At 35.4% G+C, this 14,433-nt stretch overlaps 1 protein-coding gene across 9 annotated transcripts in view; it reads right to left on the bottom strand.

Moving 5' to 3' along the window:
- The window catches only part of Marchf1 (membrane associated ring-CH-type finger 1), a 630,089-nt gene that overhangs the window by 589,356 nt on the left and 26,300 nt on the right, over positions 1–14,433 (bottom strand). For 2 of the 9 annotated variants that reach the window (XM_035450827.1, XM_035450826.1), the window contains exons 1-2: positions 9,803–11,564; positions 8,953–9,113 (exon numbers count right to left, since the gene is read on the bottom strand). The exons of 6 other annotated variants lie outside the window; for them this stretch is intronic. The gene's annotated coding sequence lies outside the window, so the exon portion shown is untranslated. Of the gene's footprint in view, positions 1–8,952; positions 9,114–9,802; positions 11,565–14,433 lie in introns of those variants that run through there. One more of the 9 variants, XR_003480913.2, reaches the window with a different exon arrangement.

Below are 14,433 nucleotides of genomic sequence, written 5' to 3'. Positions count from 1 at the left end.
GACATTAGAAGACAAACTAATAACTGCTACTTTCCTAAAGAAGTAAAATTTCTAACTACTTTCCAAATACATACCCTTATACTCAGAGATAAGTGTAGCTATCACCTTCAAACAACCTTCTTTTTTTGCAGTGGAGACTATTACAGAAAGCCACAACTGGCCCAAATGAAGAGAACAAGTAAGTATAGGGTGTCCAGTTCCAGTTGATATTTCTACAATAAAACTCCTGTACCACTGTTGATGAATAAACATACTTCATATTTTTAAAAGAAAAAGAAAGAATGGTAAATATCCCACATCAATCACCATAGTTTTATTTCCTGCTTAGACTTGCTTTATGCTATAGAAGCTACAAGACCTTTGGTCGAGATCTTCAAGCCACTATTTAACACTAAACACATCAGCCCACATAATGTATCTGAGGGAATTTTTATTTGCGCTTAACTTTTATTTAAAGGACAAAAATATTGCATTTATATCCAATACCATCATTTAAAAATTTATCCTAAAACTCCAAGGTCTAAAATTCTGTATACAGAGGAGATATCTTCCCTTGTAGTCCCTGAGAAGCTAGCACAGCAGATTCCGTTAGGCATGTTTGCTTCAAAGCAACATGAAATACTGAGAGCAATAAGGACTGTTGTAGCAGATTTTAGCAATTAAACTTTGTGATTTGTTTTCTCATTCTAGACTCAGTCCATATGAAGAACTAATGGCACAGATCTTCCTTGCAAACTCTGGAGACATTAAAAAAATAAAAGGCTTTCCTTGCAGAGATACAAGCATATCTAAATGATTTAATAAATGTGTCATTTATTGTGAGGAAACAAACACTTCAATCCCTTGTATGCTGTGAAGAATATTGGTAACTGGTCACAAAAACTACTTCAGGCCAATAGTTAAATTTTTATGCAACTATCTAGTTTTACAAAGCTTCCTGTTAGCTGTTACCTTTAATTATGGTTTTTCATAATATTTTTACTTTTTATTTGGGAACCTCACATCATGAAGCCAAAGCACACTCACTACCCAGCCCTCTGCCCCCCTCCTCCCAGCCCCTGCTCTCACATTTGGGGATTTTCCTGCAAAAAAAATAAAAGGTCCATTGGTGTTGCCCATATACATATACTCACTGTATAATGTTCAAACTCGCAGTGGGCAGCTCTTAAAGAAAACTGAGTTGTCCTTCACCTACACCCCAGCCAGAAGCCATCAGTTGTGCATTCTTTACCCACTTCATCCTGGAGGATTATTTCTCTTGGCCTTTAGCATGAATGGTTACAGATTTTGCACTCTGTCCCAAGAGGATATAAGAGCTTCTTTCTTAAAGGAATGGTTTTTAGGGACAGTTTGGAGAGGTAAACCTGTGACTGTTGAGTTTATTTTCATATAAATCATGGTATCCAAACTGGATGGGTCACTCTTTTTAAGGGCAGAAGATACATTACTGAGACAGCTGCTAATCTATGTCCCTTGAAATCACAGACACCCCCCCCCCCGTCTCTCTGTGTGTTTGTGTGTGTGTGTGTGTGTGTGTGTGTGTGTGTGTGTGTGTGTGTGTGTGTTACAGTAACATACATGTAGAGGCCAGAAGACAGTTTGCAGAATTCTGTTCTTTCTTTCTGGGACCCATGTGGGTCCCAGAGGTTGAATTCAGGTCATCAAGCTTAATTGCAAGCATCTTCACCTACAGCGCTTCCTCACAAGCCCAGAGCTTACAAATTAAAAAAAAAATAGTAACATGTACTTTTGTTTAGTCTCGCTGATCATTACATGTCTAACACTTGTTGAGTTGATAAGTGGACTGAACACAGGTCAGTAGAGGTATGTAAGCCCTTGACCTTGAGCACAAGTGTACATTCCACTATTTCCTTCCAATTGACTGTATAATCTGGGCCAAAAGTAAAGATGAAAATTCAATATAAGCTTTAATTCGTGAACATGTTTCTTTTAAACCTGCATTGCCTATGTATGCTTTTCCTCACACTGTTTGCACATTTTCCAAGAGTTGATTCATACTCTGTACAGTAATTGATTAATCCAACTATAAAATTAAATATCTGTTTGAGTACATCTTAGAAAGTAATTGCTTTCCCATAATGTATGTCATTAAGTGTGGCATTAAGCATTGCCATTTAACAAAGGAATGTTGCCAACAATGTATTCTATTGCTAGAATATAATTATGTCTGAGTTTGTTTCTATAAAGTCTTTGAAAATGTATTATTTAATCTTCCATTTTCCTTGGAAAACATACTTTTGAATGATGACTCTAAAGTTTTTGGCTTTCTTTACATTCAATCAGAACTAATCAAGTTGGTATTGATGGATATGATTCTGTGCTCGTTATGAAATCTCTACTTGGCTAAGATTGTACTGGGACTTAGGCTAGTCCGTTGAGGAAATAAAGTATCAAAAGTCAATGTAGTTCAGTTTTCTAATGGCCATGATTGTGTCTCCAATTCATCAGCTTTTTGTTTATCTATTTTGGTTTTGGTTTAAAGATAGAGTTTTATTAAGTTGCCCAGGATGGTGCCAAATTTGCAGTTTTCTTGGTTTGAATCAAATATCTGAGGTTGCAGGTATGTGTTAACATCCTTGTTATTTGCTCCAGTTTTAAGTGGATTTTCCTGAAATCACTATGAACACACTTGCTGGTACATCTATATTCACATTCAGTTTTTCTACTCAACTGTTGTTCACAATGAATATTAATTATCCATTTATACTGTAGCATTCTGTTGTCATTCTTATAATCACTCTGTTATAGATATTATTTTTAGAATCTTTATCTGGAGGAAGTGTTAGTAGAACACAATCTAATGGTAAAATGTAAGAAGTAAAATTTCAATAAATGCAAATTTAAACAAAACAGCAGCAAGAAAACTGTCTAGAACATCCCTGCCCTGCATTATTAAGAATATCCTATGGATAGAATTGTCACTGAAGTATATTACTCATGATTAAAAACATAATTGTTAATAGCAACAATTTTTGAGCTTATCTTAAGATACAAATTAATAACTATACTAATATGTTTCTTCCTTTTATTTTCTAAAGCCAAAAAGCTGCTAATAGTTGTTCATGAAACATACTTTAAAACACTCTCTTCTCATTTGGTGGACTTTGCAGAGCCCCCGTTGAGGTCCCTACCCTGCCTGGGAAGTGGAGGGTGGAAGGGGTAGGGGATAGGTGGGGGTGGGGAGGAGGGATGGGGGTGAGGGGAGGGAGAGGGAGAAGGGACTTACATGTGAAACAAGCTTGTTCCCTAACTTGAACTAATAAAAAATTAAAAAAACACTCTCTTCTCTTTTGTTTTTAATATAGTATTTAATAGTCATTTAAAATAATCTTTTCTTCTTCCTTGTTTTGTTTTATCATAGCATTTACTACTTACTTATTTAAATTTAGAGGAATTCAAAGCTACAAACTTAGTGATTAAGGTTTGAATCAAAATAAATATGATACAAAGACTACTGGCATAAACTCTCACAATAGAGCCAATACTGATATAACCAATGTCAACAGTAAGAGTTAGACATATCTGGCCTAATTAATCATATTATTAAACAGATATTAATTGAATTCTGTGGGCAAATATTTCACAGATCAGTTACATGTAGGAACTATGAGATTTGACAAAGAGGCTAAGAACACATTAATTTGGGGCCAACTATGGATATTTCTTTTGTAATAATGGATTATTTTTTCTCCTGGGAAATATAGACAATAATGTGACAAAGTTCACTCATTTTGTAAACATTTTTGAGGAAGATTCAAGGATAGACATGTTAAGAGCTCCTCTTCTCTCCAAGGCATTGCTTCACACATGAAGGACATTGCTTCACACCAAGGACATACAGCTGCAATGTCAAAGATCTTTATTTCCTGATAAAAAAACATTTTGGAATAAATATTATTTATGAAAAATTCTGGACAGGTTTTTAATTTCTTAAAGTGATAGGTGGACATCTTTCCACTTGTTCAGCATGGTGTATAAGTCTTCTATCTAGGTGTCTCCTGGCCACCTATGCATTGAGTCTATTGGATGGGTTTTAAGCACCAATACTTTGCCTGCTTTTTATCTTACCTCCAATTCTAGAATAATACTTGTCACAGGATATCATTTCACAAAGCTTGGTATAATCCTACAGGAGAAGTCTATAAAATTTAGATCAGTAGTGTAATATTTGTCAGATAATCCCCCAAGGACCTGGTTAAAAAAAGTGAAAATCATTGTTTCTGGTAAACAATATGCTACTATGACTCCATTTCTCTAACAAACTAAATGAATCAGCCCAACTTTATGAAGAGGCTCATTTAGCTTACATTTTGGAGGGTGGATGTCCAAAGACTTTCAGGTCTTGATAAAGAATACCCTTGACTGATTCAGCTTATGGTGGATAGAAATGATGATAGTGTATGTATGAAGAAGAGATCATATCTCATGCAGATGGACAGAGAATGAGGAGGCTCCCATTGTTCCTCACAAAAGCATGACCACAATTAACCTGAGGATATTCTGTTATATTCTACTAAAATGTTTTAAACATCTCTAAACCATCAAACTGAAGACCAAGCTTCTAATGTATGAAGTGATGTAAAATTATACTGAAACACATCTAAACAATAGCCATGCTCTTATTCAAGAGCCCCAAATTATTTGATGATTTCCTTGGATAGTGATGTTGATGGTCTAAAGCTCTCACCTTGTATCAGGACGATATCCATTTAAATACATGAGTGAGAGGCTGGGAGACATCTCAGAGAAAGAAGTGCTTGACACAGAAGCATGAGAACCACAGTTAATATCTCCAGCACTCACTCACACACACACACACACACACCAAAAAGAACCAAAAACAAAAACAACAACAACAACAACAACAACAACAACAACAACAACAACAAAAAAAAAGGCAGGCATGGCTGTGCCCTGTAACCAGATCCTTAAAGAAAGATGAAGAACTATACTAGTGGGAACCAGTCTATGGTCAGCCATAGACTCTGCCTCAATAAAACTTAAGTGGAGAATACTTAAGGATGATTATCACTATCAATTTGGTTTCCCACAGGCACATACACATAAGAGCATACACACTCAAACAAACTTCTGAGACCACTTGCTTGTGAACATACATGTGTTCACACACACACACACACAGACACACACACACACACAGACACACACACACACACACACACCTACACACACACACACACACCTACACACACACACACCTACACACACACACACACCTACACACACAAACACACACACCTACACACACACACACACACACACACACACACACACACACACACAATAACAACAATGTGATGATTTCTAGGATATGTTTGCTTCCTGAAAACGGAAGAAAGAAGTCAGAATCACCAACTAAGGAAAAAAACTGGTGGCACAATGAAGTAGAAAACCTCTTATACATTGAGTCATTAATTAAATTGCCCACTACTAAAATATGCACTCCTTCGCTTCTCTAAGAAGAAAAAAAAAACCCAAGAAAAATGTTTCCATTGTGTGAATTTTTTAAAGAAATTTCTTCCTGTAGTGCCCATGAAGTATTAAATTTTAATGCCACAGCAGTAGTATCCTAATTTCAAAAACCACTTCCAGAAACAGATTAAGGGCCCTGCAGGTGGGAAGCACATTCTGAGTTCCCTGGGAACACACTGTGAGACCAAAATGGTGGACAAACACCTCTAGTTAATGGGAAGCATCCTCTTCCACATTTCCTAGCATCCATCTATGGAAGAAAATATAGTTTAAAATTTTCAAAACTAATTTCATTTTAATTTTTAATTATCTGGTGTCTATCAAATCTCACAGTTAATTAACTCTTCATACTGGTCTACATCTCTTAATTATAAGCTGTCACTCTACAGTAAAATTTAGCGGAAAAGTACTGACTAACATAAAAATGTTAAGGCCAAGTTCTATGACACATTTAATAGATTTTATAATAAGGTAAAAAGCCTTAATATAACCACTTGATATCAAATCATAAGATTTAAAAAATTGGCATTTCAGAAATTCTAAAATAATTTGTTATACTCATCCCTAACATATACATATACCTGAGAATATTACTTGTTATGAATAGGAAATTACTGCTATTATAGTTATTTAAATTTGAAGTTTCTTTGAAGAGATGATTTGCTCTTTGCTAGCCTTTGATTTCTCCTACAATAGCTATCTAAATGTTTTCCATGACTATTTAACAACTAAGAATATTATTGGAGTATACAACTACTTTCTGATTGGATATAAAGGATATTCTACAAGATTGAAGCCACTGCTCTATGGTTAACAAACATTTTCAGCTAAATGGACAGAGTAACCACATGCCACATGAATTCTTTTATTTATACTCATAGGTTATTGTATCTATCAATTCTCATCAGAGAAGCTGTCTTTTGCAATGGATAGTGGTCAGTAAAGACAAACATCCAGTCAGCTGTTGTTGCACAGAATAAGAGGCTGTAGAGAACTTAGGTCTAAATGAGACATCTATATTAAATTCTCCTTCTATCTGCATGGTTTAGCGATCATCAAGGAAGAGAACTAAGAAAGATTTTTAAGAGCCAGAAGGCATGGAAATCTGTGGCAAAACATTGTTTTCAGACATGACAATATAGTTGCACACATGAACTCACTACAGCTGAGACTGGATACACAACACTTGACCCGTCAAAACCCCATCATGGATGGTGGGGAGTCACCACATCCTCATGTCCTGCCTCTATCAAAAGCAGCTGTTGGTAGTGAATGGTTACTGGAAGAGGAATATTCACTTATCTTCAGGAATATGGACTCTCAGAGGCTACCCATTCTCAAGTAGATGGTCCTTCATCTATGAACTTACAAGCCACACTAAGTGGTGTGAGTGGGTATTATTCTTTTGAAGAGAAAATACTTGAAATTTGGTAGGAAAGTAGAGTGGGTAGAGTAGATATTTTATGGAGAGGACTGTGGACTAGATTGGTTTCAAACATATGATTGCATGTGTATAGGTTAAACAAAACATTTTAAAAATAATGATTTCTTCTGACAATTTCTACAGTTTTAAATGTAAATCACAGGTATATAATCACAGGTATATAAAATGACCTGTGTCTACAGTTCAGACAGTATATGATGACCTATATCTACAGTTCAGACAGTATATAATGACCTGTGTCTACAGTTCAGACAGTATATAATGACCTGTGTCTACAGTTCAGATAGTATATAATGACCTGTGTCTACAGTTCAGATAGTATATAATGACCTGTTTCTACAGTTCAGACAGTATATGATGACCTGTGTCTACACTTCCTGGAGATCTGAATCCTCATCTAGCCTCTACATTCACTTGCACACATGTGCACATGCACACTTACATAAGTGTACAATAAATCAACCTTGAGTGTATGTAGGTTTTATTGGTTAGATTTTTGCACATGAGGAAGAGCATATGTTTAGCATGTGCAATTTTTTGAGATTGTGTAATCTCATTTAATGGTATTTATCCTAAGTCCATCCATTTTCCTAGGAATTATGTGGTTACACGTTTCTTTAATGCTGAATAGTTTTCATTCATATGTGTATGTTTGTGTATGTATATATGTATACACATAGATAGATGATAGATAGATAGATAGATAGATAGATAGATAGATAGATAGATAGATAGGATTCTAACCACAGCTGATACCATGTTAAAGGCATCATTCTAACCTTAAAACACACTACGTTGGCCTCCAACACCTACCAAAATGGGATCAAAGACTTCCCAGGAAAGTCTTCCAAAGTCAAAAATCCCTAAAGAAATTTACCTTGCTTTTGGCTTCTGTAGGTCCACTTCCTGCTAACTGAAGTATGCCAACCAGGATACAGTTTCCTTGCAAAAAAATCAAAGATCTGGAAAGCTTGGTGCTGCACGATTTGTGTAAGCTCCCATGCAGCACCCAGCAGGCAATGACTTTCTTTTTGGTTCTAAGCATGTCAGTGTGGTTGGTCTTTGTTTGGGCTTGTTTTGCAAATATTACCTTGCACACAAACACACACACACACACACACACACACACACACACACACACTTATACATATTTATTTATATATGCACCAAATTTTTATTACATTTATCTGCTGATAGACAGATTTGATTGAATTCTTTTTGGAATAGTGGATAAATTGCAAGGGGCCAATACGTTGTTAAATCCCCTGACTGATAGAAAGATCAACAATGATGCTTTGAATTATATTAGTGTTTAGTTTTCACTATCTGTTACTTCTTAATAATAATTATTATAACTTCAGTGTTACTATTTGACTTGAAGCTGACTATATCTTTCACTGGCAATGGTCACTATTAATACAAATGCATTTCTCCCCACCAAAAAAGTAAATCTCTGTAACCATACAGTTCCAAAGTTCAGATAATTATTTTTGGTATATTGGTCAAAATGGGTATTTTTATAATGTCTTGTTATATCTTATTAGTTTTATGCTAAGATCTTATAGAATTTAATAATTGCAATTTATTATCAAAACAAAAACTGTGGTTTCTTAAACTTGAATCTTACATTACTGCATCAAATTAAAAATTAAGTATGAAACATGATTTTTTTAAAAACATACAAAATTTGCTTTAGTTAGCAATGTATTAAATGCATTTCTACACCTCAGCAATATTTTACTTGTGTACTATTACTTGGTACTTTAAAACAATCATTTGGATTATTTCCTCTTCAAGGTTAAGCTAGAATTATTAACAGGTTTATGGCACCTTTTCTTCAACACAGTCAGCTATTATTAAAACAAGAAAATCCATGAAAACTGATGGTAGGCTGATATAACTCTTTAGGAATCTCCTCTTCTAGATAATATTCACAAACATTATGAAGAGAAGGTTGACAGGTAAGTAGAAAAATCACAGTGCACAAATCTTACCAATAAGAAGCTATGTATAACTAAAGAGGAAAATGAATCTTCACTGCTTTGCTTCGTTTTGAAGACAGGATCCAGCTGTGCAGCACTGGCCATCCTGGAACACCCTATGTAGATCAGGATGACGTTGAATTCACAGAGAACTGCCTGCCTCTGCCTCCAGGCTGTGGGATAAAAAGTGTGCACCAAGACTAACAATCTTCTCTCATGCCCTCTTTGTTTTGTTTTCTAATTCTAAAACAGTCTGATTTCACCTTCAAATCTGAACCCTAGATTTAAAGTATCCCTCAAGAATGTATCTCAGACAGTGACACAATGAAACCCAAAAGGAAATGAGTTACTAAACATCACCCATAAAACCCAAATCTATACTTTAATGGTGTCATAAAATATCACACTTTTCCAATTGGATTTATAATGTGGCTTTAGGTGTTTATAACTACAATAAAGCCATAAAATCAGCTCTTAAATATAGCCAACGACAAACTAATAAAATTAAAGTGCCATATATTAATCTAGAGGAATAGTTTTCTCCTTTCTCTTTCTCCTTGAGTGAGCAAAAAAAAAAATAGAAATAATGGATGTAATTAATTCCAGCACAAGGATCATCAGGCCCCTTTCAGTACACCACGTGCCTAATATGCTCTGAATATGCTATATGAATATGCTATATTTTCCTAAAACACTCATTTCATAAGCACAGGAGATGAATGGAAAAACGCCCATAAAAAGGTTAAATTAATACAGTGACCTTCTGAGTAAATGAGGAGGACAGGCACTTAGAAACATGTCACAGCCACAATTCTAATAGTAAGCATATTGGAATACTGAGTAAATAATATTTTCAACTCACTTTTCCCATGAGAACAGAAATATGATGTCATCTAACCTCAAATATGTACCATAACTGAAAGAGAAAGGCACAATATTTAAAGGCTAAAGCTCTAAGCAAATAGAAATATATTTCCTGGAAGCCTTTTCATGCGGATATGAGCAGCAGATCCAAATAAAATGAGAAATGACAGCTAGGAAACACCCCACATCCCAGAAGTACAATTTTTATGGATTTTTTAACAATCTCATTCAGGTAACTGACTTATGTGTGCTTAATTTGATTTTATATTCTAAATCTTATAGCCCACACCTAGCAAGAGGGCGTTGAGAGTATTTAATGAGCTTACAGTGTCTCAAAAGTAAACACCTGTGAAATTTGCTTCACTTGCTTCCCAAATATTTCCATTCCATACCTCACCATAACTGCTAGGTTTCTCTTGGCTGTTTTTCACAGCTTCTATAGTAAATTTCTAGCTGGTGTTGAATTCCATTTTCCTGGTTATTTGTGTGTGTGTGTGTGTGTGTGTGTGTGTGTGTGTGTGTGTGTGTGTGTGTGTGTGTGTGTGTGTCTAGTATATCAACAGTATGGCATGTCTAAAGTGGATATAACATCTTTATTTTCTGTTAAAATTTTTAATACTTCCTTAATATGTTGATAATAACCTGTTTGTGTGTGTGTGGTGTTCTGGCCCCTACATATGTCTCTATTCTTCTACCTACTAGGTAATACCTCAAACTCTATGCTCAAGCAAAATGCTAAAGGAATAATGGAGACTGATGACTTTTTCACCTAAGTGCCTTTGCTTTTGTGCCTTCTGCCTGGGGACTTTCCCTCCAACCTTCAGTAGTCTTTAGTTTTTGTTTAGTTGTTTGTTTGTCTAAAATAATCACTTAAGATGTTACTTTTTCTAAGACCCTCCTAGGTGATTAGATTCCAAGAACCATGCTTCTGGTGTGCTCCTCAGCATAGTACATTTACTGTATTGTTGCATTTACTATGTTATTATTTATTGCATCTGTGTCTTCCTATGTAATGATTTATTCAGCTTATTATTTTGGGTTCTAAATGTTTCTAGTATTTCCTGATCAGATATTTATGACATTATTGTAAACATTATTTATTCTGATGTGTCTTACAAAAGAACTACCAATGGTAACAACATATTAATATGATCCAAGTAACTCAGAAAGTAACAAGACTTTACTTCTGCACAATTAAATTTATGTTCTGAGTTCTACCACATGACATATGTCTTGTGTTCTATCACTTTATCTAAGTTTTGCACAACAAAGTCATCCCTATTTTTCTGCCAAGGTACAGTTTAATAATGCATTTCTTTGTTTATAATTTCATTGCCACCATGAGCAACTGTTAGATGAAGAAATCTGAATTGTTTATAAACTGAATTTCTTTAACAGTGCCTTTTTCAGAAAAATAATGTTCTTCCTTATTTATTATTTTCTTGAAAATTTGATTGTATTCTCCAACACAAACACTGAGTATATACTAGTAACACAAATCAGGAAAACTCTAAGTTTGCAACTTTATTGTCTCTTAAGGGCAAAGTAAAATGCAAGAATTGCTGAGATAACTCAGAATAAAGATGATTGTCACTGAGACTGAAGAGCTGAGGCTGCTGCTTAGAGCACACATGGGGGAGGAGAACTGAGTCTGCAAGTGAAGCTCTTTGGAGCTCTCACCCTTGCCCTGGTACACACACAAACACACACACACACACACACACACACACACACACACACACACACACACACACACAGTCATACACATACATACACACACACTCATACAGACACATACTCATGAAATACACACACACATACACACACACTCATACAGACACATACACATGCATACATATACACTCATGAAATACACACATAAATACACATACACACACTTTTACACACATACATACACACACTTATACATGAATAATACACTTATACACGCATACACACATGCATACACAAACATACATGCATACAGTCATACACATGTACATACAGATACACATGTACATACACTCATACACACATACACATTCACATACTCATACACACGCATACACACATGCACACACTTATAAACACATACACCAACACACATGCTTACATACATATACATACATACACATACATACAAATAAACACACATACACATATATGCACACACTCTTACACAATACTAATATACACACACAATGTGATAAAAATTATTTAAATTATATGCCGGGGGGTGGTGGCGCACGCCTTTAATCCCAGCACTCGGGAGGCAGAGGCAGGCAGATCTCTTTGTGAGTTCGAGGCCAGCCTGGTCTCGAGAGTGAGTGCCAGGACAGCCTCCAAAGCCACAGAGAAACCCTGTCTCGAAAAACCAAAAGAAAAAATTTTTTAAAATTTTATTCAGAAAAAAACAAATAAACAAAATAGGCAGTTTCAAGTAGATGGTGTTCTAGGGACTAGCAGGTTTAGGTGTGTGATCCAGTGAAGAAGACAGATGCTCATCTGCAGTGGGAAGATTCTAGAAAGAACAAACAGCTGGGGAAATGCCACAAGAAAGGAGACTGAGCAGAAGGAAGGGCAGTGAAGCATGGTTAAGTAGAACTGGCCAGAGGAAGGAGAGGGAAATGAGAGTGTGTCACTGAGATCAATTCATGTTGGATTTGCATTTGGATATCAGTTGAGACTCTGAAAACTTCCAACATGAAGTCTGACTTTTGTTCTTAAAAAATTATGTAGAAAATGGGTTTTAGTGGGCTAAAGATTGGGAGCTAATAGTAGTGGTCCAGCTAGAATATACCAGATGTCTGGAATGGGAGAATAGTGGTGAATTGGGAGGTAGAATTGGGAGGGTTTGTTCAAGGACAACAAGTGGGGGAAAAGTGAGTGAGATTACCCAAAGAACAACCTCACAGCATTTGGTTTGGGTTGTCACCACATTGGAAAAACATAAGAAGGGACAAATCATGGATGGCACAAACATTCAGAATTTTGCTTGTGAAAAGGTTGGTTTGAATTCAGTGCTCAATTTCATAAGAAGGGTTAAATGTGTTTGCTATTACTGTATGTAGAGATATAGGGATTAATTTTAAGGAATTGGATTGAGCAATTTTGGATGACTTCTGTATCTAAATTCTGAGGGGGGGGGAGATCAGTGTCCAGTAGACAAGGAAAAGAGTCCGAGTTTGAGTCCAACATCAGCCACTGTCTGAATTCCTTTTTAGTAAAGTGATATCTTGTTAAGAATTTCAACTGGCATACTCGAAGTCCAATACCAATATTAACTGCAAAAAATCATCTTAGAAACATCTGCAAAAATATTGGTCAAATCTCTATGTACTGGGACCCAACCAGATGGACATATAAAATCAAATCTCATCGGAGATTTTTGAGAATAGGAAGAGATTCATTTTGCTTTCAACCTGGACTTTATGATCAAATAAAGATCTGTAGATTTATTTATTTCAATGATAAGGAGTTAATATGTATGTGTATCATTATAGTTTTAAAGTTACCATTTCCTTGTGAAATTTTAATCATAATTCTAACCCCATATGTTCCTGCTATTATAATTATTTCAATGCGGTATCTTTTTTTTTTCTCCAATATATATAAAGAACAGATTTTTTTTTTGGTTTTTCAAGACAGAGTTTCTCTATCTAACAGCTCTGGCAATCCTGTAACTTGCTTTGTAGACTGGACTGGACTCAAATTCCAGAGGTAGGTCTACCTGCCTCTGCTTCCTGAATGCTGAGTTTACCGGCATATGCCACCACCACCTGGCTAAGAACAGATTTTTATTCTCCATTTATATATGCATGGTTGGTGGGTGCTAAAGGAAATAAGCCTATGGTATGGAGTTATCATTAAAGTATAAAATTCCAAGATGCAATATAATAATCTAAGCAAAAGTTGATGAATCTTGATAACTCACATCCTAAGAGTTTTTATAACTATTATTCAAGAAATAAATATGGAGTGGTTGTCAAATCAAGAAAACTTTCTCACTCACAGAAATGACATATTTCAGAAAACAAATGGAAATGGAATCCATTGTGTTAAGCTAATTAAGCCAGACACAAGAAGGCAGACATACGTTTTATCTCATAGGAAAACCCTAGATTTTAATATATATATATATATATATATATATATATATATATATGTGTGTGTGTGTGTGTGTGTGTGTGTGTGTGTGTGTGTGTGTGTGTGTGTGTGTGCGCGCGCGCACATGTATGTGAATTATTAAACTAGAAAATAGACAGAAAAGAGATCTACAAGGAGAGTTTGGAGAAAGAAAGAGAGGACAATGGGATGCATTAGATACAAAGGCAGAAAGGGGGTCATTGCAGAAGGGCAGTCAAAAGAAGAGGAGCAGGGAGAAATCAGTAGGAATAAAATACAAACACACCACAGCAAAAATTTTGCTATTTATTTTACTAGTGTTTAAAGCTAATAAAATATTTTTCACAAACTTGTTGGTATTCAACATTGAAGGAGTAGACATAAGATAACCATTAAATGGACTGAGCAGGTTGTAGCTATGCATTTATGGAGATTATAGATAGACAGACAGATAGATAGATAGATAGATAGATAGATAGATAGATAGATAGATAGATGATAGAT

The sequence above is a fragment of the Cricetulus griseus genome (genome assembly GCF_003668045.3).
Source record: "Cricetulus griseus strain 17A/GY chromosome 1 unlocalized genomic scaffold, alternate assembly CriGri-PICRH-1.0 chr1_0, whole genome shotgun sequence".
Taxonomy (NCBI): Eukaryota; Metazoa; Chordata; class Mammalia; order Rodentia; family Cricetidae; genus Cricetulus; species Cricetulus griseus.
This window is presented reverse-complemented; position numbering and strand designations above follow the sequence as displayed.